The sequence below is a fragment of the Lissotriton vulgaris genome, chromosome 8 (assembly GCF_964263255.1).
Source record: "Lissotriton vulgaris chromosome 8, aLisVul1.2, whole genome shotgun sequence".
NCBI lineage: Eukaryota > Metazoa > Chordata > Amphibia > Caudata > Salamandridae > Lissotriton > Lissotriton vulgaris.
Window position 1 is genome coordinate 429,484,369 of NC_141696.1, and position 22,001 is coordinate 429,506,369.

Here is a 22,001-nt window from a genome sequence, read left to right on the forward strand (position 1 = left end):
GCAGAAATAGGCCATTCCTGCTGCCAGAAATCAGCTACCTCTTCAGTAATTTGTTGACTGGATCTTTGCCTTAAGCCTGTCAGTTCTCAGCTGCCTTTTAGTTAGGGTCACAATATACATATACCACATATTTATATACATATATAAAAGGCTTTATGCGATTCAAAACAGATATTAAAGCATATTTTAATATTCATGTTGTCAATGCTGATGTGCGTGAGGGGTCAATTAAAACAGTGTGTGACCGACCCATTAACACAATTTGTTGTATGTTACTACAACAGGTAACCGTTTTATCAGAGCCACTACCTCAACTACTATTATTAACGAACTGACCCTAATGCCAGTCCTAACTGTGAATTCATTGGAATTCATTTAATTAAATTATGTAAGAAACCTAAACGTAACACAACTCATTTTCCAATATTTTATTTAATGTTAGTAAAGTAATTATAAGTAACCATAACCTGACCCCAATGCCAACAATAACCATTAATTTATTTAAGTAAAATTAGGTAAGTAACCTTGCCCAATACTAATCTAAGCCCTTTTGCTAATTTATTTTGATTTTAATTAAATCACAAATAACCAGCTCAACTTGTAATTAATTTACATTCAGTTAACTAAGTAACTTCAACTTAGCCCTTCTGCTTACCCTAATTCTAAATTAAATGTGTTTAATTAAATAAAATTAAAAGAAACTTAAACTAAATCTAAAGCTGACCCTAATCCTTAATTTAAATAATATGAAATCAAAAGTATATTATTTACCTTACTGTAACACTTATCCTTAATCTAAAATGTTAAATAAGTAGCCCTAAACTAAGGCTGACCCTGAACAAATCCCTTCATTACATAAAATTATTCCTAACCCTTAAATCTGTGTGTGTTAGTGTTTTCTAAAATATCCTTTTAGTCACGAGAACCCAAAAAACATTGATTAAAGTTAACCCCATCTTTAGGTTGAGCCTGGGCAGAGCACGCGCCTCTCTGTGAGGTATGATGTATTCAGGTATGGACTTGAAGCCCTGCCCATTTCCCACCCATCTTTTCAATTGCTCCTGTTACTGTCCTTTCTAAATCGTTGCTTTAGATTCATGAATCGGCTTAGTAATCCCTCCTTGGTACCACCTTGTCTTCATTTGTAACCTCCCATAAGAACTGGACTTTTTACTTATGTTGTAACACGGTCTGCTTTATCTAGTCTGTGAGCTCTATTTTCTTTAATGAATTTCCCCTATTCCACCCACGGCGTGCTTTTGCCACCTGCTTTTATATTTTTAGTAGTAATGGCGCCCGGTCCACTTAAACTATAGCGGCTGCGCTTCTTTATTTATTTAATTTGCCAGCATAGTCCGCTTTAGCTATAGCGGACATGCTTCTTGATTAATTTATCAGCGCGGTCCGCTTTAACTTTAGCAGCCGCACTACGGAACCTTTGTTTTTTTTTATTGGTGAAAGCACCTGATGCAGTGCTTTCACTTTCATGGTGGCCGCGCCATTTTCTTTAGGTGCTGCTTGACGTATTCAGGTTACAACGAGCCACGTCTAAAGAAAGGGGCACGCCGACATTAAACTGAAAGCACGGTATGGGGCACTTTTACAAAATAAATCCATTTGTTGTGAACTTTCCAAAACACATTTTTTGTAAAAGAGCACTATTCTGTATTTTAACTTTAATGGTGACCACACACTTTTCTTTACACGCGGCTCGCTGAATATGGCGAGCAGCGTCTAAAGAAAGGGGTGCAGCCACCATTAAAGTGGTCTCACCTTTGTGAGAGTTTGAGCAATTGGCATTATAAATGACAATGCCTTTGATATGTGTGTTGGTTCTCAAAACACATAAATATTAGGCATTGTCATGTATAGGGCCAGTAGCTTAAACTTCCGCAAATACGAGACCTATTGCATTGCAAATTCTTGTTTGTATAGTAGCTACGCCTAACTGCACACTGATAGTGAGTGGCACCTTGGGGCAAGACCGTGGTGTTCACACATTGTTTTGAGTGAGTTAGAAAGCAGATACAGCCATCCCGAAACGCTGACACACTGAATGAAAAATGTACCTTGCATAGTCTACATTCTTAGCAGCACTGTCTGTACAATGAGAGAGTGGAGCCACCCTATTGACGAGAATCACGAAAGGAACATTTTGTGGTTGCTAGATTGGCTGCAACAGCTGCTTGTGGAAAAGCAGGTGCCATTACCGCGATAATCAGCGTTCCCTCAGCAAGAATCTGGGAGTGGCTGCCTCGAGGGACACGTGCTCTGCACATTAGTAGCCTGAGAAAAACTGAATAGTGCTGGACTGTACTATAAGGTTTAGAGCTCTTTTCTTCACAGCTTGTATTATGACAAGAAGTTGTGTTGCAGGAACGTGTTAAGGAAATATTAAGGCTGCATGCGAGAAAATGTCTGTGCACTGAAGTACTGTATCTTTCGAGCTCTGAATGTGCAGTTTGTTTGCAATGAAAAATTGCAGATTAGTAATTTTTTCCAGTGAAAAATTGCAGAATGCTTTCATAGTGTTTTATTGGATTCGGTTCTCCATTGTCCTTGAGAAGATGTGCAGAATTACTTTTCCCCCCAAGGAATGGGAGCTATATTTGCACATAAACATGTGTTTTTGCAAATGTATACCGATATTACTTGCCAGTGTTGTACAAACTACTTCCTTCCTGACGGTCCACAGAGTTTCAGGTGAACCTGTGTGTAGGAGAGTAGGGTCTGCAATCCTATGATCACCCAGATTTTTTGCTTTTGTTTCACTGGTTTACGACTTTCTCTGGCTGTGGGCCTGCTAATCAGACCCACAGCCTGGCTGTTCTCTTTCTAAATTACGACATGTACCCTCGGTGCATTTACCAATTGGTACTGGGCCACCTTATCAGACCCTGTAACTCAGGGCATAGGTGTACCCAGGGCCGCCAGGGGCTGCAGCATGTATTATGCCACCCCTGGCTGGCCTCCTAAATTTGACACAACTGGCTGCATGAGAGCTGGGGCGAAGTCGTGAAATCACACTTTGCTTTAGATATAGTAGCCCTATATCTAACCATACAATGGACACCCGAGTTCCTATCAGTCACTCCTATGGCAGGCCTTGACAATCCTGAAGGCAGAGTGCATGGGCTCGTGTGAACTAGGCTCTGGCCCGAGCCGAGCCCGGTTGCAGCTTGCGGAACCAAGACCCAATGGCTGTTCCATGGTAACGCGTACCACATCGGTAACTTCGGTGTCGCGTTATCAAAACATGTCGAGTAAGGTGTCATACGAATCGGGATGCTGCCCTCTCACCAACTCTGGCGACGAGGTTAGCATTCCACCCTTCTTGAGGGACACGACATGTACGTAACTGTGAACCCCGGTTAAAGTTAACTAAAGCCTCAGCTCCACAAAATGGATGCTGCCACCACAGACACGAGTCTGACCTCCTGCTGCTGGGAGTCCTTCCAGCGAGGAGAGCTTGGACAAAGGGTTTCCTGTCGAGGGCGGTGTTCGCACCGTCCCAGACAGGGTTTGTGTATTCTGGGTAGGTAGGGCTTTTTCGAGAAGGTGACTGCGGAGTGGCACCCCGGTGCTCACTACGCATCTGCCGGTCAGAACCAGTTCCAGGGGCGCCAGCCCTGGCCTGGGGAAAGTCCGGCAGGGGAGAGGGGTGTAACTACCCCCCTTCCTGGTCCCACCCTTAGGGCAGGACCTAGTCATGTACCCACCCCTTTCTTTACAATAAAGGCCGGAGCGGGGACCCTTCCAAATTAGATCATCTTTGAATCAAGAACTACTTTCTACGAAAGGACACTCAAGACTCTTCTCAAGATTTCTCCCTTGTGACTAAGGAGTAGTCACCCTGCATCAGCGGGCACCATCTAAGAACTCTGCGGTTTGCTGCAAGTCCTTCCTCAAGGATCCGACGGCCCAGCTCGACGAGAACCGGCTTCCCTGGCACCTCTGACCTCTACCCACGTCATCAGCTCAGCTGTGATCTGTGGGTGCGACGAGACCTCGAGGGACCGGCCATCATCAGAACCTGCACGCTCTTAACCAGCACGACCATCGAAGCAATTCTCTGGTGAGTGCTCTGGGGTCCGAGAAGCCCCGACCCTGAGCCGCTCCAGCACCGAAGTGCAGTCTCCCAGCATCTCCACGATCTGCGTGGGGCCCTTCTGCTCGCTGCTCAGCACGTTGTCTGGTCACTAGCCGCTGGCTTGTGCCCTTCTGTGACGACATCCGACAATCAACACTGCTGGTCTGGTTGCTCCAGACTGGCCCCTGCTTCCATCTTTGCGAGAAGCACCCCGGGCCCTCCTGGTCCACTCAAGACGCCATCTTAGGCCCACCACGTGGCCCTGAGATCTGCCAAGGCTTGTTGCCCCATCCTGGGCCCAGCGACGCCGACAGCATCATCCTTCGTGGGACAGCTCGCACCTCCACCGTGGTCGCCGACAACGCCTCCTGGTCCGTGAGACTGCAGAGCCTAGCGTCGCCCACTCACCTGGTCGAGGTGACGGCCAACCGGTGCCCTCCTGGTACCCCCTGACTACTGGCTAGTAGTACGAACTTGGTCCCCTCTGCTTTCAGGTATCAACGATCTCTGATCCAGGCTTGGATCTCTACGAACTATTCATCACTGGTCGCCGGCCAGCAACTCTTTTTCTTCCGGCTCCTGGCTCGTCAACGAAGACCCCGACGCCTGTAAGACTTGTGCAGCCGCAGCCCTCGTGGCTAGGTAACTCGGCATTTCGGTGCCTGCATAGCCTCTTTACTCTAGGGTCCTGAGTCCCTCGCTTCCGACTTGCCTTATCGGGTCCGCCTGAGACCTTAAACTTTCCGTGTCCCCGGACACTTGTTTTAATTGTGCACTTGAAGTATTTTCCTAAGAGATTTGGTTTGTGCTTAGTACCCTGTCCTCATAAAGAGTACAGGGCTGTTGTGATTCTTAATAAATATCCTGTTTATTTTCATAACACTTGTGTGGTGTCCTTTCACTTGGTGTTCAAGGGGTACATGTGTGGTAAACAGCTGGCTTAACACGCCCTCTCGAGTCTTTAGCCTTAGACTGCTCGTATCCACGCTACTAGGATAGCTGGTCTTTAGGTTGACTTACAACCAATCATCATAAGGGTCGTTTGGAACGATACATAGCGGTCGCTAGAATAGCGAACGCTGCATATCGGGCCAACTCCTCACATTGGTGAGCAGCGGTTGGGATTTGAGCTTGCTGTTGTTTTACCACACGTATCCTAACAATATCTTGTTGAAAGATCACACAAGTACTGTTAGTACATATAACTAAAGCTTAGAATACTCTGAGTTCTACTGAACCAGCCGTTGCAGCTCCTCAAGGCTTAGCACACCTTGGCTGCAACTCTTAGCAAGGGAACAGTAGGTAAACACATAGTGTAGGTAGGTGCATCACTTACACCACACTAGAAACAGTATGTCGGACAAAGGAGGAAACTCTGAGTCTCCCCTTGTGTCAGTTGACCCTCCACAGGTCATCCCTTCGAGATATACTGTGCTGAGCTTCAAGGAGTTACGACAAGTGTGTCACTCCAGGAAGATCAAGCAGGGGTCTAACCCCACAACGTCCTTTCTGATTGGTCTCTTAGAGACTTATGATGCCAGAAAAGCTGAGACCCGTCCCAGCTCTTCTAATCCAGAAGGAGACATGCCTCCCCTCGAGGGAACCAGAGATGACCTAATCCTCCTCGCAGCCGAGAATGAGAATGTGGAGGAAGATGAGGATGAGGATCTCTCTGGGGATGAGGCAGATAAGGGACAGGTAGAAGTCGTTAGACTAAGCAGGTCCAACTTAAGCAAACATGATAGTGGTACTGGGGGACCCCCAGCGCTACTGTCAGGTTCGCTTAACATTGGGAATGGACGAGCCCGATCTCTGTCGAGAGACTCTGGCAGATCCCTTCAAACCAATGGCTCTCACAACTCTTCTCAAAGAGGGATGACGTCCCCTCAGAGGAGAGTGTACGAAGCTAAGGAAAGGGCAGCTAATCTGAGGATCGAAAGGGAAGAACTTGCCCTGGCCAAAGAAAGGCTTGCCTTTGCTAGAGAGCAACAGTTAAGTGGGGTAGTCCCCACTGGTGGCAGCATTGTACCTAGTAATAGGGAAAGGAGTTTTGATACGAAACACCTTGGTAAGATAGTGCCCCCCTTTAAACAAGGGGACGACATCCACAAATGGATTACTGCTTTGGAGAGGGCCTGCACTGTGCAAGGTGTTCCCCAGAGTCAGTGGGCAGCTATCTTGTGGCTCTCCTTTGAGGGTAAAGGAAGAGACAAGCTCCTCACCACAAGGGTAGAGGATGCCAATAATTACCACGTCTTGAAGAATACACTCGTTGAAGGGTTTGGCCTAACCACTGAGCAGTACAGGGTGCTGTTCAGGGATACCCAGAAAACGCAGTCTCAAGATTGGTCTGACTTTGTCGATTGTGCCACTAAGGCTTTTGAGGGCTGGTTGCTGGGCAGTAAGGTTACTGATTACAAAGGATTGTATAATTTGATGATGAGAGAACAAATTTTAAACAATTGTCAGAACCAGTTGTTGCATCAGCATCTTGTCGACTCGGATCTGACCTCTCCCCAAGAATTGGGAAAGAAGGCAGACAGATGGGTTCGCACGAGAGTTAAACAGAACCAGGGCCAGAATCAAGGTGGTCAGAAGAAAGCAGACCAGAAGGGTAAAGATTCAAAGGGGGAACAAAATGACCAAAAGTCTTCGACAGGTCCCCAACAACCCAAAGAGGGTGGGGGTCAGGCTCCCCAAAAGAAGAAAGAAGGCCAATCCAAAAGATGGTGCCAGTACTGCAAAAGTAAATCTCACTGGTTTAGTGAGTGCACCAAGAAAGGAGGAGGGCAGACTCCTGCCACTGCAGCCCCTAAGGCACCTGTGCCCCCTAGTACAGTCAGCAGTGGTAGTGCGCCTCCCAAGGGTTTAGTAGGGTTAACCCTGGGTTCTGAGGGGCGTGACAACTTAGTTGGCACACTCACTCAGGCTGTCCTTGTCAGTACAGGGGACGCGGACGTGTCCCCTGACATAAGTCCCAATACTTTGGGCAAATACAGACAGACGCCTTTCATAAATGGAAAGATGGCTCAGGCCTATAGGGACACTTGTGCCAGCGTCACCATGGTGACGCCTAACTTTGTGGACCCTGGACAGATCATGCCAGGTACAGAATTCCTGGTGACCAATGCAAGCAATGTCACTACCAATCACAGTATGGCAATTGTAGCTTTCTCCTGGGGAGGGGTAACTGGCCAAAAGAAGGTTGTAGTTAGTCCAGACCTCCCAGTGGATTCTTTGTTGGGCAATGATTTGGAGTCATCACAATGGTCAGAAGTGGAGCACCGGACTCACATGGAAATGTTAGGTTTGCCAGCACATGTGTTCGCTGTGACCAGGTCACAGGTCAGGAAATGCCCCACTGAACAGGTGCTGGATCCTGGAACAACGGACCAGACACCTCCCAAGAAAAAGAGCAGTAGGGTTAAGGCTGCGCCTTCCCCCTTGCCCCAGGTCGTGGATCAAGTCTCAGAGGAGGCTGACCTACAAGAATTGAGGGAAACTGAGCCTAGGGAGTTCGAACTTGATCAAGTTGAATTCTTGGGTTCAGGGGGACCCTCAAGGGAAGACCTGGGGAAGGACCAGTTAGACTGCCCTTCTCTTGAACCCCTCAGACAGCAGGCTGCTGCTGAGGCTGCTGGGAACGCCACAGGTACCCACAAGGTATACTGGGAAGACGGACTCCTGTACACTGAGTCAAGAGACCCCAAGCCTGGCATGACCAGGAGGCTGGTTGTACCCTTGTCTCAGCGAGGTTTCCTACTTACCTTGGCCCACGAGATTCCCTTAGCAGGCCACTTAGGCCAGACGAAAACGTGGGACAGGCTTGTCTCGCACTTTCACTGGCCTCACATGAACGAAGATACTAAGGAGTTTTGCCGCTCCTGTGTCACTTGCCAAGCCAGTGGTAAGTCAGGTGGCACGACAAAGGCCCCCCTTATACCAATGCCTGTGGTGGGGGTGCCCTTTGAACGGGTGGGGATCGACATCGTCGGTCCCATGGAACCACCAACAGCATCAGGGCACAAGTTTATACTGGTGGTAGTGGATCATGCCACCAGGTATCCTGAAGCTATTCCCCTTAGGACCACTACAGCACCTGTTGTGGCAAGAGCCCTAGTTGGAGTATTCTCCAGAGTGGGCTTCCCTAAGGAGGTCGTCTCCGACAGAGGTGCAAACTTTATGTCGAGCTACTTGACTGCTATGTGGAAGGAATGTGGTGTCAACTACAAGTTCACTACACCCTATCATCCACAATGCAATGGGCTTGTTGAGAGATTCAACAGGACCCTGAAAGGGATGATTCATGGACTACCGGAAAAGCTTCGGCGTAGATGGGACGTCCTGATCCCCTGCCTCTTGTTCGCCTACAGAGAAGTCCCTCAGAAGGGGGTTGGCTACAGCCCTTTTGAACTTTTGTATGGACATCCTGTAAGAGGACCCCTGTGTTTGGTGAAGGAAGGATGGGAGAGACCTCTCAAAAAGCCTGCAGCCAACATAGTGGACTATGTGCTTGGCCTCCGCTCGCGGATGGCTGAATACATGGAGAAGGCATCTGAAAACCTTAAGGCCAGCCAAGAACTCCAAAAAGCTTGGCATGACCAAAAGGCTGTCTTGACTGTTTATCAGCCCGGACAGAAGGTGTGGGTGTTGGAGCCAGTGGCCCCAGCAGCACTCAAGGACAAATGGTCCGGGCCCTACACCATCCTGGAGAAAAAGGGAGAGGTCACCTACCTGGTCGACCTGGGAACTCCCCGGAGCCCCCACAGGGTGCTTCATGTCAACAGGCTAAAAGCATATGTCGACAGGAAGGACATGAGTTTGCTCATGGCCCTAGATGAGGGACAGGAAGAGGAGAGTGACCCTCTCCCCGACCTGCTCACTCAGAATCCTGACGATGGATCGGTAGATGGTGTTGTCTTTTGTGGCCGCCTCTCCGAACATCAACAGAGCGACTGTTCTTCAGTCGTTCAGACATATGTTTTCTCTAACCCCCAGTCAGACCAATTAGTGCACCCATGAGGTCGACACTGGTGACAGCTTGCCCGTTAAGAGTAAAATCTACCGGCAGCCTGATCACGTTAGAGACTGCATCAAGAGTGAAGTGCAGAAAATGTTGGAGCTGGGAGTCATTGAACCCTCGGACAGCCCTTGGGCTAGTCCCGTAGTTCTAGTGCCGAAACCTCACACCCAGGGCGGTAAGAAAGAGATGAGGTTCTGCGTAGACTACTGGGGTCTCAATGCAGTCACTAAGACTGACGCCCACCCAATACCAAGGGCAGACGAGCTTATCGATAGATTGGCTTCGGCCAACTACTTAAGTACGTTTGACCTGACAGCTGGGTATTGGCAAATCAGGTTAGCTGAGGACGCCAAGCCTAAGACCGCATTTTCGACCCCTGGTGGGCATTATCAGTTCGTGGTGATGCCCTTTGGTCTGAAAAATGCACCTGCCACCTTCCAAAGGTTGGTGAATCAAGTCCTTACTGGGCTGGATGACTTCTGTGCGGCGTATCTTGACGATATTGCTGTCTTTAGCTCCACCTGGGAGGATCACCTGGTCCACCTGCGGAAAGTGTTAGAGGCTCTGCAAGCGGCAGGCCTCACTATCAAGGCCACCAAGTGCCAGATAGGGCAGACACAGGTTGTATACCTGGGCCACCTTGTAGGTGGAGGCCAGGTTCAGCCACTGGAGAGCAAGATACAGTCAATCAGGGACTGGGCTCCTCCAACCACCCAGACTCAGGTTCGAGCTTTCTTGGGCCTGACTGGATACTACCGGAAGTTTGTCAGGAACTATGGTTCCATCGTGACACCATTAAACGAACTGACAAGCAAGAAAATGCCAAAAAAGGTTCAGTGGACAGCGAGCTGTCAAAAAGCATTCGATGACCTAAAGCAGGCCATGTGCACGGCGCCTATCCTCAAGAGTCCGGACTACTCCAAACCATTCATTGTCCAAACAGATGCTTCTGAGTTGGGTGTGGGAGCTGTTCTTTCTCAACTGAATTTTGATGGTCAAGACCAGCCCATTGCTATTATAAGCAGAAGGCTGACCCCTAGAGAGAAGAATTGGTCAGCTATTGAGAGGGAGGCCTTTGCTGTGGTTTGGGCCCTGAAGAAGCTGAGGCCATACTTGTTTGGCACTCACTTCAAGATTCAGACCGACCATAAGCCCCTCTTGTGGCTAAATCAGATGAAGGGTGAAAACCCCAAACTGCTAAGGTGGTCCATTTCCCTACAGGGGATGGACTTTACAGTGGAACATAGACCTGGTACTGATCATGGCAATGCCGATGGGCTCTCCAGATATTTCCACTTAGAACAAGAAGACTCACCTGGTCAAGGTTAGCTTATTGTTCCGACGTTTGGGGGGGGGTCATGTAGGAGAGTAGGGTCTGCAATCCTATGATCACCCAGATTTTTTGCTTTTGTTTCACTGGTTTACGACTTTCTCTGGCTGTGGGCCTGCTAATCAGACCCACAGCCTGGCTGTTCTCTTTCTAAATTACGACATGTACCCTCGGTGCATTTACCAATTGGTACTGGGCCACCTTATCAGACCCTGTAACTCAGGGCATAGGTGTACCCAGGGCCGCCAGGGGCTGCAGCATGTATTATGCCACCCCTGGCTGGCCTCCTAAATTTGACACAACTGGCTGCATGACAGCTGGGGCGAAGTCGTGTAATCACACTTTGCTTTAGATATAGTAGCCCTATATCTAACCATACAATGGACACCCGAGTTCCTATCAGTCACTCCTATGGCAGGCCTTGACAATCCTGAAGGCAGAGTGCATGGGCTCGTGTGAACTAGGCTCTGGCCCGAGCCGAGCCCGGTTGCAGCTTGCGGAACCAAGACCCAATGGCTGTTCCATGGTAACGCGTACCACATCGGTAACTTCGGTGTCGCGTTATCAAAACATGTCGAGTAAGGTGTCATACGAATCGGGATGCTGCCCTCTCACCAACTCTGGCGACGAGGTTAGCATTCCACCCTTCTAGAGGGACACGTCATGTACGTAACTGTGAACCCCGGTTAAAGTTAACTAAAGCCTCAGCTCCACAAAATGGATGCTGCCACCACAGACACGAGTCTGACCTCCTGCTGCTGGGAGTCCTTCCAGCGAGGAGAGCTTGGACAAAGGGTTTCCTGTCGAGGGCGGTGTTCGCACCGTCCCAGACAGGGTTTGTGTATTCTGGGTAGGTAGGGCTTTTGCGAGAAGGTGACTGCGGAGTGGCACCCCGGTGCTCACTACGCATCTGCCGGTCAGAACCAGTTCCAGGGGCGCCAGCCCTGGCCTGGGGAAAGTCCGGCAGGGGAGAGGGGTGTAACTACCCCCCTTCCTGGTCCCACCCTTAGGGCAGGACCTAGTCATGTACCCACCCCTTTCTTTAGAATAAAGGCCGGAGCGGGGACCCTTCCAAATTAGATCATCTTTGAATCAAGAACTACTTTCTACGAAAGGACACTCAAGACTCTTCTCAAGATTTCTCCCTTGTGACTAAGGAGTAGTCACCCTGCATCAGCGGGCACCATCTAAGAACTCTGCGGTTTGCTGCAAGTCCTTCCTCAAGGATCCGACGGCCCAGCTCGACGAGAACCGGCTTCCCTGGCACCTCTGACCTCTACCCACGTCATCAGCTCAGCTGTGATCTGTGGGTGCGACGAGACCTCGAGGGACCGGCCATCATCAGAACCTGCACGCTCTTAACCAGCACGACCATCGAAGCAATTCTCTGGTGAGTGCTCTGGGGTCCGAGAAGCCCCGACCCTGAGCCGCTCCAGCACCGAAGTGCAGTCTCCCAGCATCTCCACGATCTGCGTGGGGCCCTTCTGCTCGCTGCTCAGCACGTTGTCTGGTCACTAGCCGCTGGCTTGTGCCCTTCTGTGACGACATCCGACAATCAACACTGCTGGTCTGGTTGCTCCAGACTGGCCCCTGCTTCCATCTTTGCGAGAAGCACCCCGGGCCCTCCTGGTCCACTCAAGACGCCATCTTAGGCCCACCACGTGGCCCTGAGATCTGCCAAGGCTTGTTGCCCCATCCTGGGCCCAGCGACGCCGACAGCATCATCCTTCGTGGGACAGCTCGCACCTCCACCGTGGTCGCCGACAACGCCTCCTGGTCCGTGAGACTGCAGAGCCTAGCGTCGCCCACTCACCTGGTCGAGGTGACGGCCAACCGGTGCCCTCCTGGTACCCCCTGACTACTGGCTAGTAGTACAAACTTGGTCCCCTCTGCTTTCAGGTATCAACGATCTCTGATCCAGGCTTGGATCTCTACGAACTATTCATCACTGGTCGCCGGCCAGCAACTCTTTTTCTTCCGGCTCCTGGCTCGTCAGCGAAGACCCCGACGCCTGTAAGACTTGTGCAGCCGCAGCCCTCGTGGCTAGGTAACTCGGCATTTCGGTGCCTGCATAGCCTCTTTACTCTAGGGTCCTGAGTCCCTCGCTTCCGACTTGCCTTATCGGGTCCGCCCGAGACCTTAAACTTTCCGTGTCCCCGGACACTTGTTTTAATTGTGCACTTGAAGTATTTTCCTAAGAGATTTGGTTTGTGCTTAGTACCCTGTCCTCATAAAGAGTACAGGGCTGTTGTGATTCTTAATAAATATCCTGTTTATTTTCATAACACTTGTGTGGTGTCCTTTCACTTGGTGTTCAAGGGGTACATGTGTGGTAAACAGCTGGCTTAACACGCCCTCTCGAGTCTTTAGCCTTAGACTGCTCGTATCCACGCTACTAGGATAGCTGGTCTTTAGGTTGACTTACAACCAATCATCATAAGGGTCGTTTGGAACGATACATAGCGGTCGCTAGAATAGCGAACGCTGCATATCGGGCCAACTTCTCACACTGTGCATCCATTTAATTTGAATTGCCGGGTAACATTTTCTAAAGTAGCCAAAAAACAAAATTACACCTGAGAAAAACGAATTACACAATTGCTTACTGGCATTAAGAAACAGGAACCCAAACACGATCAAAATCTCCCAAAAAGTGCAGAAGAGAAGACACTTAGCGGAGAAGAACCAAGCCTCTGCTTGGTATGGAAACTGGGATGGCCCGACTGCAAGCAGAAGCAAATAGACATGAATTTTATAGTGTATCAGCCTTAGCTCTGTATACCTGACCACCCAGCAGCAGTTTGCCAAAAATACGCACTTGGTGTGGACCTTGTCCTGAGGAACAACATTTCAGAACAAAACATCTAACTGTTAAGAAGTTTGGTCCTAAACCTTCATTTGCCTCTTGCACTGTACAAAGAGCCTTGCATTAAATACACTGATCCACTTACAACCAATGGGATTGAGATAGCAGCTGGGGCGTCATCACACAATTGCTTTTTGTAATCAGTCTAGTTGTGCATTTTGCAGGAATTGAAGAAGGAGCAGAATGTCTTCATGCATCCCTAGCACAGGCCATTACAATATTGTAGTATTGGAAATATAATAGACCCTGTAGCTAAGCGGTGTCTGGATTCAGACGGGTTACCGAATTTGCGGGAGAACTTTCATTTGGCAATTGCATGAACTCAATACTGCACACAGTTTTTCATCAATTAGAAATCTAAGACTCCTGGCAATCAAAACAGGGTTAGTTCGGTTAGTCAGCCAGGGACTCCTGAAAAAATCATGGGAGAGTGGCCTCCACAGATCTTATTGCCAGTCAATATCAGAATGTTGAATGGCATCCAGACCACAAATGCCATGAGGGAGAAGTTGAGCATGAGTGCTGCAACACAATTGGAGGGTTCATACACTGGATTATCTGATTAATATCTGTATGTGTATAGAAGCTACACCTATAGCCAGAGATTAGCTCACATAGTAACAGGCTCAGTGTGGTGTCTTAATTTACTCCCTAGACTTGTCTCACGGTGATCTTTCCCCCCCCTAAGGATGCAATGCACTCCAATAATACAGTTCCACAACCTGCCTCCCTCAAACAACAAAGTAGGATGTTTGACCATGGTGTCAAACACAAGCTGAGTACTCTAACAAGATAATGCTGGAGTCCGCCCCTTCATTTGCAGCTATTCTCAAATCGATGTAAGGCCTGATCGTATAATCTTCAAAGCCCTTCAGCTTCAACAATGGCTTACTAGCAATATCCAAAGCAAAAAAGTCCTACATTTGGAATTAAAAAAGCCACTCTCCACATTGCTGCAACAAAATAATGTTCTAGAACTGCTTCTATCCCAAGGAACATACTCCTGATTATTGTACACGAGTTTCTGTCCAACTCTGCTATTGCCTGTTGAGTGACGGCTGATGCTGACGTTCAACGCTCAACGCTGTGTGCTGCGATCTGGCTGTGAAATATGCTGAAGACGTTCTCCGTGCTCTGCGCCGGAGGATACATGAAGGAGCTGGAGTTAAGCTAAGCTACAAAACAGTTTTTTAGGTGGGATTATATCGATAATTGGGTCCCTGGCCCTATACAGTAGTAGGATTTATTGACTTTGTTAACCTGCAATGGTGGACTTGAGCGCAACTGTGCCGGCCCCTGCGGGGGAGCAGCGAGGAGCCTGGTGTGCCGCAGGGCGCTTAGAGAGCACAGGTGAACTTTCAGGAAACAAGACAAAAGGTGGGGACATTTTTAGGGGCGTTGCTGATTACCGCTTGAACAAAGATATAAAGAGACAAGGAAGGAACGGTATGCTGACGAAAGCAGCACAGTACATAGTATACACTTGCATAGAGCAGTCACTCAACAAAACGAGAAAAGGAACTCTGGGCCACACCCACACTGCTGACGCAGTGTTACGCTAGGCCCGAGCCCTAAAAAGCACAGCCGAGGTAAGTGATGGGGAGTTTTAATCTTTGGATAATCTTTTGATAACCTTTTAACAATAGTTATATTACAGCCGGCCGAATATCCTATTCCCAATTCAGACGTCAACCTGTAAAGAAATCTGGGAGTCTGCTTCAATGAGGATTTCAGGTTTACCACTCAGATAAAAAAAACAAGCATTTACAATGCAATGGTTTCGCCTTTGTTAAAGTTAGAGCTATTGGCATTGCTCTTGACATTATTTTTATTTATGTTTTTTTTAACATAAATAAATGGCATTGTCATTTACAATGCCAATAGCTTAATCTCTCGCAAATGCCACACACAAACACCCACAGAGAGCCCCCCCACAAACACACACAGCGCCCCCCCACACAACCACACAGCGCCCTCCACACATACACCCACACAGAGCCCCCCCCCACACAGAGCAGAAGTATGCTACATTTAATGCGAGTCACAGGGCTTTAGATCTCATCCACAGAGGATACCAGACCCTTCTGGTGTGCATTAGTTATCATTCTGCGCAGTCTGTATTCAATCCATCAATCTCGGCGTCACTGGAGAGCGCGAGATACCCGGAAGAGGAACTGATTCAGGCGGTGAGACTGTTACCGCCATCCAGATGGGGAAAAAAACTCTGCGCGGATGAGGTGTTCAAAGTCCAGTTGGGGAAGATATTGGAAGCAACTTACATTACAGCTATTGTCGCAGTCAGCTGACCTGTCCACATGCTCTTGTCATTTCAAGAATAACCTGTACCCAAATCGGCTTTCTTCATAGCCATCCAGTGACTGTCAAATGCCACTAGATATTGCTGAATTTAATTTACGTTGAGCTGGACTCTTTATAACCCATTAGTCACAATGGGTACGTACAACTCCTAATTTAATTTTCGAGCTCTGATTTGAAATTATTTTCATCCATTTGAATGCCATTTACCCTGAGCTATACATAAATATGATTTACCTGTTTAACGGCTGCGCTCAGTACACTATCGAAGAAGATCCTTAACCCAAATACTCGCCAGGCACTCCAGATCCTCTCAGCCCATCTGAAACCACAATATAAATGGGCCCTTGCAGCCAGCTGATCTGTTCACATTTAGACTTTGTGGTGACCTTCAGGCCTTCATTATGTGGAAGGTGGTAACTGCAAAACAGAGGCCAAGAATAAAGGGCAGGCTTATTCAGATATCTGCCTGCTTTACAGAGTTTACATAGATATCTAACATGAGAGTGGAAGTCCACGCTGAGGTGGGTCAAAGGCGTCGCCGCAAAGTAGCAAGCTGTGCTCGAGCACTGGCAGGTGAACTGGTTTAGGGATTCTCAGTTAAATGAAGGGAAGCATGGACACGGAGGAGGATAAGAGACAGAAGAGTATGTGGATGCAGGGAAGCATGGACGGAGAGGAGTATGAGAGATAGAAGGGTAGGTGAATGAGGGAAGCATAGACAGAGGAGGATGAGAGGTAGAAGGGTAGGTGGATAGAGGGAAGTATGGATGAAGAGGAGGAGGAGAGGTAGAGGGGTAGATGGATGGAGGGAAGCATGGAGGAAGAAGAGGATGAGAAGCAGAGGGGTAGGTAGATGAAGGGAAGCATGGCCGAAGAGGAGGCTAAGAGATAGAAGGGTAGGTGGATGGAGGGAAGCATGGATAGAGAGGATGATAAGAGGTAGAAGGGTAGGTGGATGGAGGGAAGCATGGATGGAGATCATGATAAGGAGTAGAGGGGTAGGTGGATGGAGGGAAGCATGGATGGAGATCATGATAAGGAGTAGAGGGGTAGGTGGATAGAGGGAAGCATGAACGGAGAGGAGGATGAGAGGTAGAAGGGTAGGTGGATAGAGGGAAGCATGGATGGAGAGGAGGATGAGAGGTAGAGGGGTAGGTGGAGGAGGGAAGCATGGACGAAGAGAGGATGAGAAGCAGAGGGGTAGGTGGATGAAGGGAAGCATGGCCGACGAGGAGGCTAAGAGATAGAAGGGTAGGTGGATAGAGGGAAGCATGAACGGGGAGGAGGATGAGATGTAGAGAGGTACGTGGATAGAGGGAAGCATGGGCGGAGAGAATGATGAGAGGTAGAGGGGTAGGTGGAGGAGGGAAGCATGGACGAAGAGGAGGATGAGAAGCAGAGGGGTAGGTGGATGAAGGGAAGCATGGATGGAGAGGATGATAAGAGGTAGAGGGGTAGGTAGGTGGATGGAGGGAAGCATGGACGGAGAGGAGGATGAGAGGTAGAGGGGTAGGTGGCTGCAGGGAAGCATGGATAGAGAGGAGAGGTAGGTAGGTGGATGGAGGGAAGCATGGACGGAGAGGGTGATAAGAGGTGAGGGGGGTAGGTGGATGGAGAGAAGGATGGATCGACGGACAGGGGACAAATGGAAAGAGTTTAGATTGAAGGGGTGGATGAGAGAAGGGTGGACAGAGGGACAGACACAGATGAGTGGGTGGATGGAGCTAGGGATGGCTGGGTGGGAGGAGAGAGGGACAGATGTATCAATGGAGAAGTGAGGGATGCCTGAGAGAAGGGTGGATATGGAGAAGGAAGGGGAGCAGGTCAGATGATGGAGGGAAGGAAAGAGGGGTGGAGAGACTGGCGGATGGAGAAAAGAAGGATGGATGAATTATGGATGGAAGGAAGGAGGGGAAAAGACAGGCACAAAATAATAGAAGGAAAGAAGGATGAATTGGTGGAAGAGGACTGAGAAAAAGATGAGAGAAAGAAAAATGGAAGGAAGGATGGAAAAAGACAATAATCGAGAACTGGAAGGACTAAAGAAAGACGGTCCCACACCCTGCTCCCCGGGCTAGTGTCGACCCCACCCGCTGGTTCAGTGTTTCTTCGGATCCGTTCCAAGTGGGGAGCATCCATTTTTCTTGTGACGTCCCTCAAGAAAACTAAACCCACAAGCACCAGAATGCAAAGGTGGTTCCATTGCTTGGAGAACTCCCCAGGCCCGGGTGGGGGCTTCAGTGTGAGTGCAGGGGGCATGGTACCTCCCTCCTTCCCGCCCTGCTTACCCGGTGGCAGTCTCTGTGCTGCGCCCTCCTACTCCGAGTACCACCTGAGCTGAGCTGCCCGGCTGGACAGACTGCCCACCGCCGGCAGGTCGTCGGTCAGCGCGCGCGCGTCCATCCCGGGTCCTGGCACCGTCCCCGCGCCCGGGGATCCGACTCCTCTTCCCACGGCCTCAGACGGGAAATGCCGCCCCCTCGGAGGCGCCGCAGCTAGCACCGGCGAAAGTGAAAGCACCCGAAGCCGAGTGGGCTGAGTATCGGTGGCCCACACGCACATACCAACCCCGAAAAGCCCAGCCTAATTTTAGAAGTGGGCTTGCGGTTAATTATCCCGGCTTCCCCAGAAGGCAAAGAGAAAGCGTGTGATCTTGTGCACACCGATTTATATAAGGCGAGGCGCCTCAGATAAATCGGCGAGCAGCGCTGCACGAAATTTACGTGCAAAGCAGTGCACAGCACGAGTTTTTCAGTGAGAGCTGAGAGACAGCAGGATGTAGCAGGAGGGGCGATTCTCACCGAAACACAGTTCATCTGCTGAGATGGTGGCGGGAAGTTGCGGTAGAAATGCGGAGACTCAGGTTAAAGGAAACATTCACGTCCATAGAGAATGCCGTTCAGTACTCCAACCAGAACTATGGGGCTTCAGTGTGAGTGCAGGGGGCATGGTACCTCCCTCCTTCCCGCCCTGCTTACCCGGTGGCAGTCTCTGTGCTGCGCCCTCCTACTCCGAGTACCACCTGAGCTGAGCTGCCCGGCTGGACAGACTGCCCACCGCCGGCAGGTCGTCGGTCAGCGCGCGCGCGTCCATCCCGGGTCCTGGCACCGTCCCCGCGCCCGGGGATCCGACTCCTCTTCCCACGGCCTCAGACGGGAAATGCCGCCCCCTCGGAGGCGCCGCAGCTAGCACCGGCGAAAGTGAAAGCACCCGAAGCCGAGTGGGCTGAGTATCGGTGGCCCACACGCACATACCAACCCCGAAAAGCCCAGCCTAATTTTAGAAGTGGGCTTGCGGTTAATTATCCCGGCTTCCCCAGAAGGCAAAGAGAAAGCGTGTGATCTTGTGCACACCGATTTATATAAGGCGAGGCGCCTCAGATAAATCGGCGAGCAGCGCTGCACGAAATTTACGTGCAAAGCAGTGCACAGCACGAGTTTTTCAGTGAGAGCTGAGAGACAGCAGGATGTAGCAGGAGGGGCGATTCTCACCGAAACACAGTTCATCTGCTGAGATGGTGGCGGGAAGTTGCGGTAGAAATGCGGAGACTCAGGTTAAAGGAAACATTCACGTCCATAGAGAATGCCGTTCAGTACTCCAACCAGAACTATGGGGCTTCAGTGTGAGTGCAGGGGGCATGGTACCTCCCTCCTTCCCGCCCTGCTTACCCGGTGGCAGTCTCTGTGCTGCGCCCTCCTACTCCGAGTACCACCTGAGCTGAGCTGCCCGGCTGGACAGACTGCCCACCGCCGGCAGGTCGTCGGTCAGCGCGCGCGCGTCCATCCCGGGTCCTGGCACCGTCCCCGCGCCCGGGGATCCGACTCCTCTTCCCACGGCCTCAGACGGGAAATGCCGCCCCCTCGGAGGCGCCGCAGCTAGCACCGGCGAAAGTGAAAGCACCCGAAGCCGAGTGGGCTGAGTATCGGTGGCCCACACGCACATACCAACCCCGAAAAGCCCAGCCTAATTTTAGAAGTGGGCTTGCGGTTAATTATCCCGGCTTCCCCAGAAGGCAAAGAGAAAGCGTGTGATCTTGTGCACACCGATTTATATAAGGCGAGGCGCCTCAGATAAATCGGCGAGCAGCGCTGCACGAAATTTACGTGCAAAGCAGTGCACAGCACGAGTTTTTCAGTGAGAGCTGAGAGACAGCAGGATGTAGCAGGAGGGGCGATTCTCACCGAAACACAGTTCATCTGCTGAGATGGTGGCGGGAAGTTGCGGTAGAAATGCGGAGACTCAGGTTAAAGGAAACATTCACGTCCATAGAGAATGCCGTTCAGTACTCCAACCAGAACTATGGGGCTTGAATGCTATAAATGCAATGCACCACAAACGTTAAACACAAGACTGTCCAGAAAAGATCGTTTAATAAACCCATAAATACCTGCAGTACTTTCCGGCGCTGGGGCGACGCAGCAGCCCACCATGGCTGCAAGAGGCGGCTCCGTCACGCAGGGATCGCGAGAGAGAATGGCACGTGGCAGAAAGCTTCCCTACGACGACATCCCAGGCATGAAGCTGAGCACGGTGGAGACGAGGCTTTGCAAGACCCGGCCGGCGCGAGCTGTTTCCGGGCTCCTCCACTCCGCAGGCACCAAGTCAGAGAGCTCACTCTCAGGCCGGGGCTTCTCTCACTGCCAATTTACGTTTCCAGAATCCCAGAGGGGAGGAGAAAGTACACGAGCTGCCTGTCAGCAGCCGCACAAGGGCTCCAAAAAAGGTGAGCTACATACTGCGTGCCGGCAATGCCGGACCAGACACGGGGGCGTTCCCGGCGTCCCGTGACGTCGGCAAAAGCCAAAGAATGTCGGGAACGCCCCCGTGTCTGGTCCGGCATTGACGGACAGGCCCCTCGTCCAATGGCAAGGCTCCGTTTACGGAGCCAGCCAATCAAGGACGAGGGCCGGACAAAGCCACCTTACAGTTCTCAACAGGATTTCGCCTGCGCCGAAAAGATGCGCAGAGCGCATCCTTCGGCGAGGCGAAACCTAACTAGCTGGAAAATGTTTTGGTGGCCTAAGTTCCCTTAGGAAATTTCTGCCACTTCTACCACAGTCGCCTAAAGAGATGGTCATTTGCGCCCTAATACTATCACGCATTGACCATGCGAATGCTCTTTATGTGGGCGTTCCTGGTTACCAGTTGCAAAAAACTCCAGTCTATCCAGAATGCCACAGCCAGGGTTTTATTGAATATTCCTCGAAGGTCAAGCATACGACAACATCTGTGTGATCTCTACCGGCTGCCAGTTGCAGAAAGAGAGATTTAAAGCCCTTACCACAGCGCACACAGCCCTGTATCAGTCTGGCCCTGGCTACTTTAGGAAGCATTTTAAATTCTACGTGCCCCCAAAAAACGTACATTCTATGGCACAGCTTCTCGCAGTGATTCCACGTTTCCGCCGGATGAGAATGGGTGGTAGCTCTCTGGCTAATAGGGCTGCTGTGGATTGGAACGCACTTCCTCTAGAACTGCGCTGCATCCAAGATATCAAGCTGTTTAAGAAACGGTTAAAAACAATGCTCTTTGTTTAGAACTCCGTTGACGGACTCCCAGTTGCCCGCCCACATAACAGCCAAAGAGGTAAAAATTATTGGTAAATTATACAGATTCCCTGAAAGTTGGTAAAGCTGATAAAGGTACGAGCAGGAAGTTAAAGAGTGGATGAAAACTCTATAATAAGGACTCACTAAACTAAAGAGAATTAAGGAAGGTGTCAAGGATTACAAAAAACAACAATAAAAACATCAGTAATCCAGGACCTAACTAAAAGGTGGCGTCTGGTAAAGGCAAAATACGAAAGGTGCAGAAGGGCCAGCCACAGGTGGACGTTGATACTCAGTAGGACTCATGGAGGGAGTACTGCAACCCCCAATGAAGAAGGGTTAAGGACAAGATTGAGAAGCATTGGGAAGAAACATTCAGCAAAAAAAGACCCGCAAATGGGGAATGAGGGAGTGTGAATGTCCAGATCAATCAAGGACTTTTTAGGCAAACATTTTAAAATGAGACAAGCCTTGTCAGCGTCACATATAATAGTGGGAGAGCACAGTTTGGAAGATAACAATAGTAGCCAAGGCCGTATAGATCTTTGCACATTTTTGACGAGCCAGCAAGATTTGTTAAGGCGAAAGGAATTTTCTTTAGAACCTAGACTCTCCTTGTCACCCTAGCTTTTCTCACCCCAAGATAAAGAGGCGTCTCAACTGGTGGAGGAAAGCACCGAGGGTGAGAAAGGAGATTATAGTATGGACTCAGGAAGGGAGCCAGAACAGACTATGGAGCAGGCTCTGGAAACAGAGAATGAGGACATAGAAGAGTCTGTGTGCAACTCTTCAATAGGGATTAAAATTACGGCAACACCGACGGC

General features: G+C 49.9%; 1 protein-coding gene across 1 annotated transcript in view; it reads left to right on the forward strand.

The window, feature by feature from the left end:
• LOC147697138 (cohesin subunit SA-2-like) overlaps window positions 1-22,001 on the forward strand; it is a 741,253-nt gene that overhangs the window by 411,727 nt on the left and 307,525 nt on the right. The window lies entirely within an intron of this gene.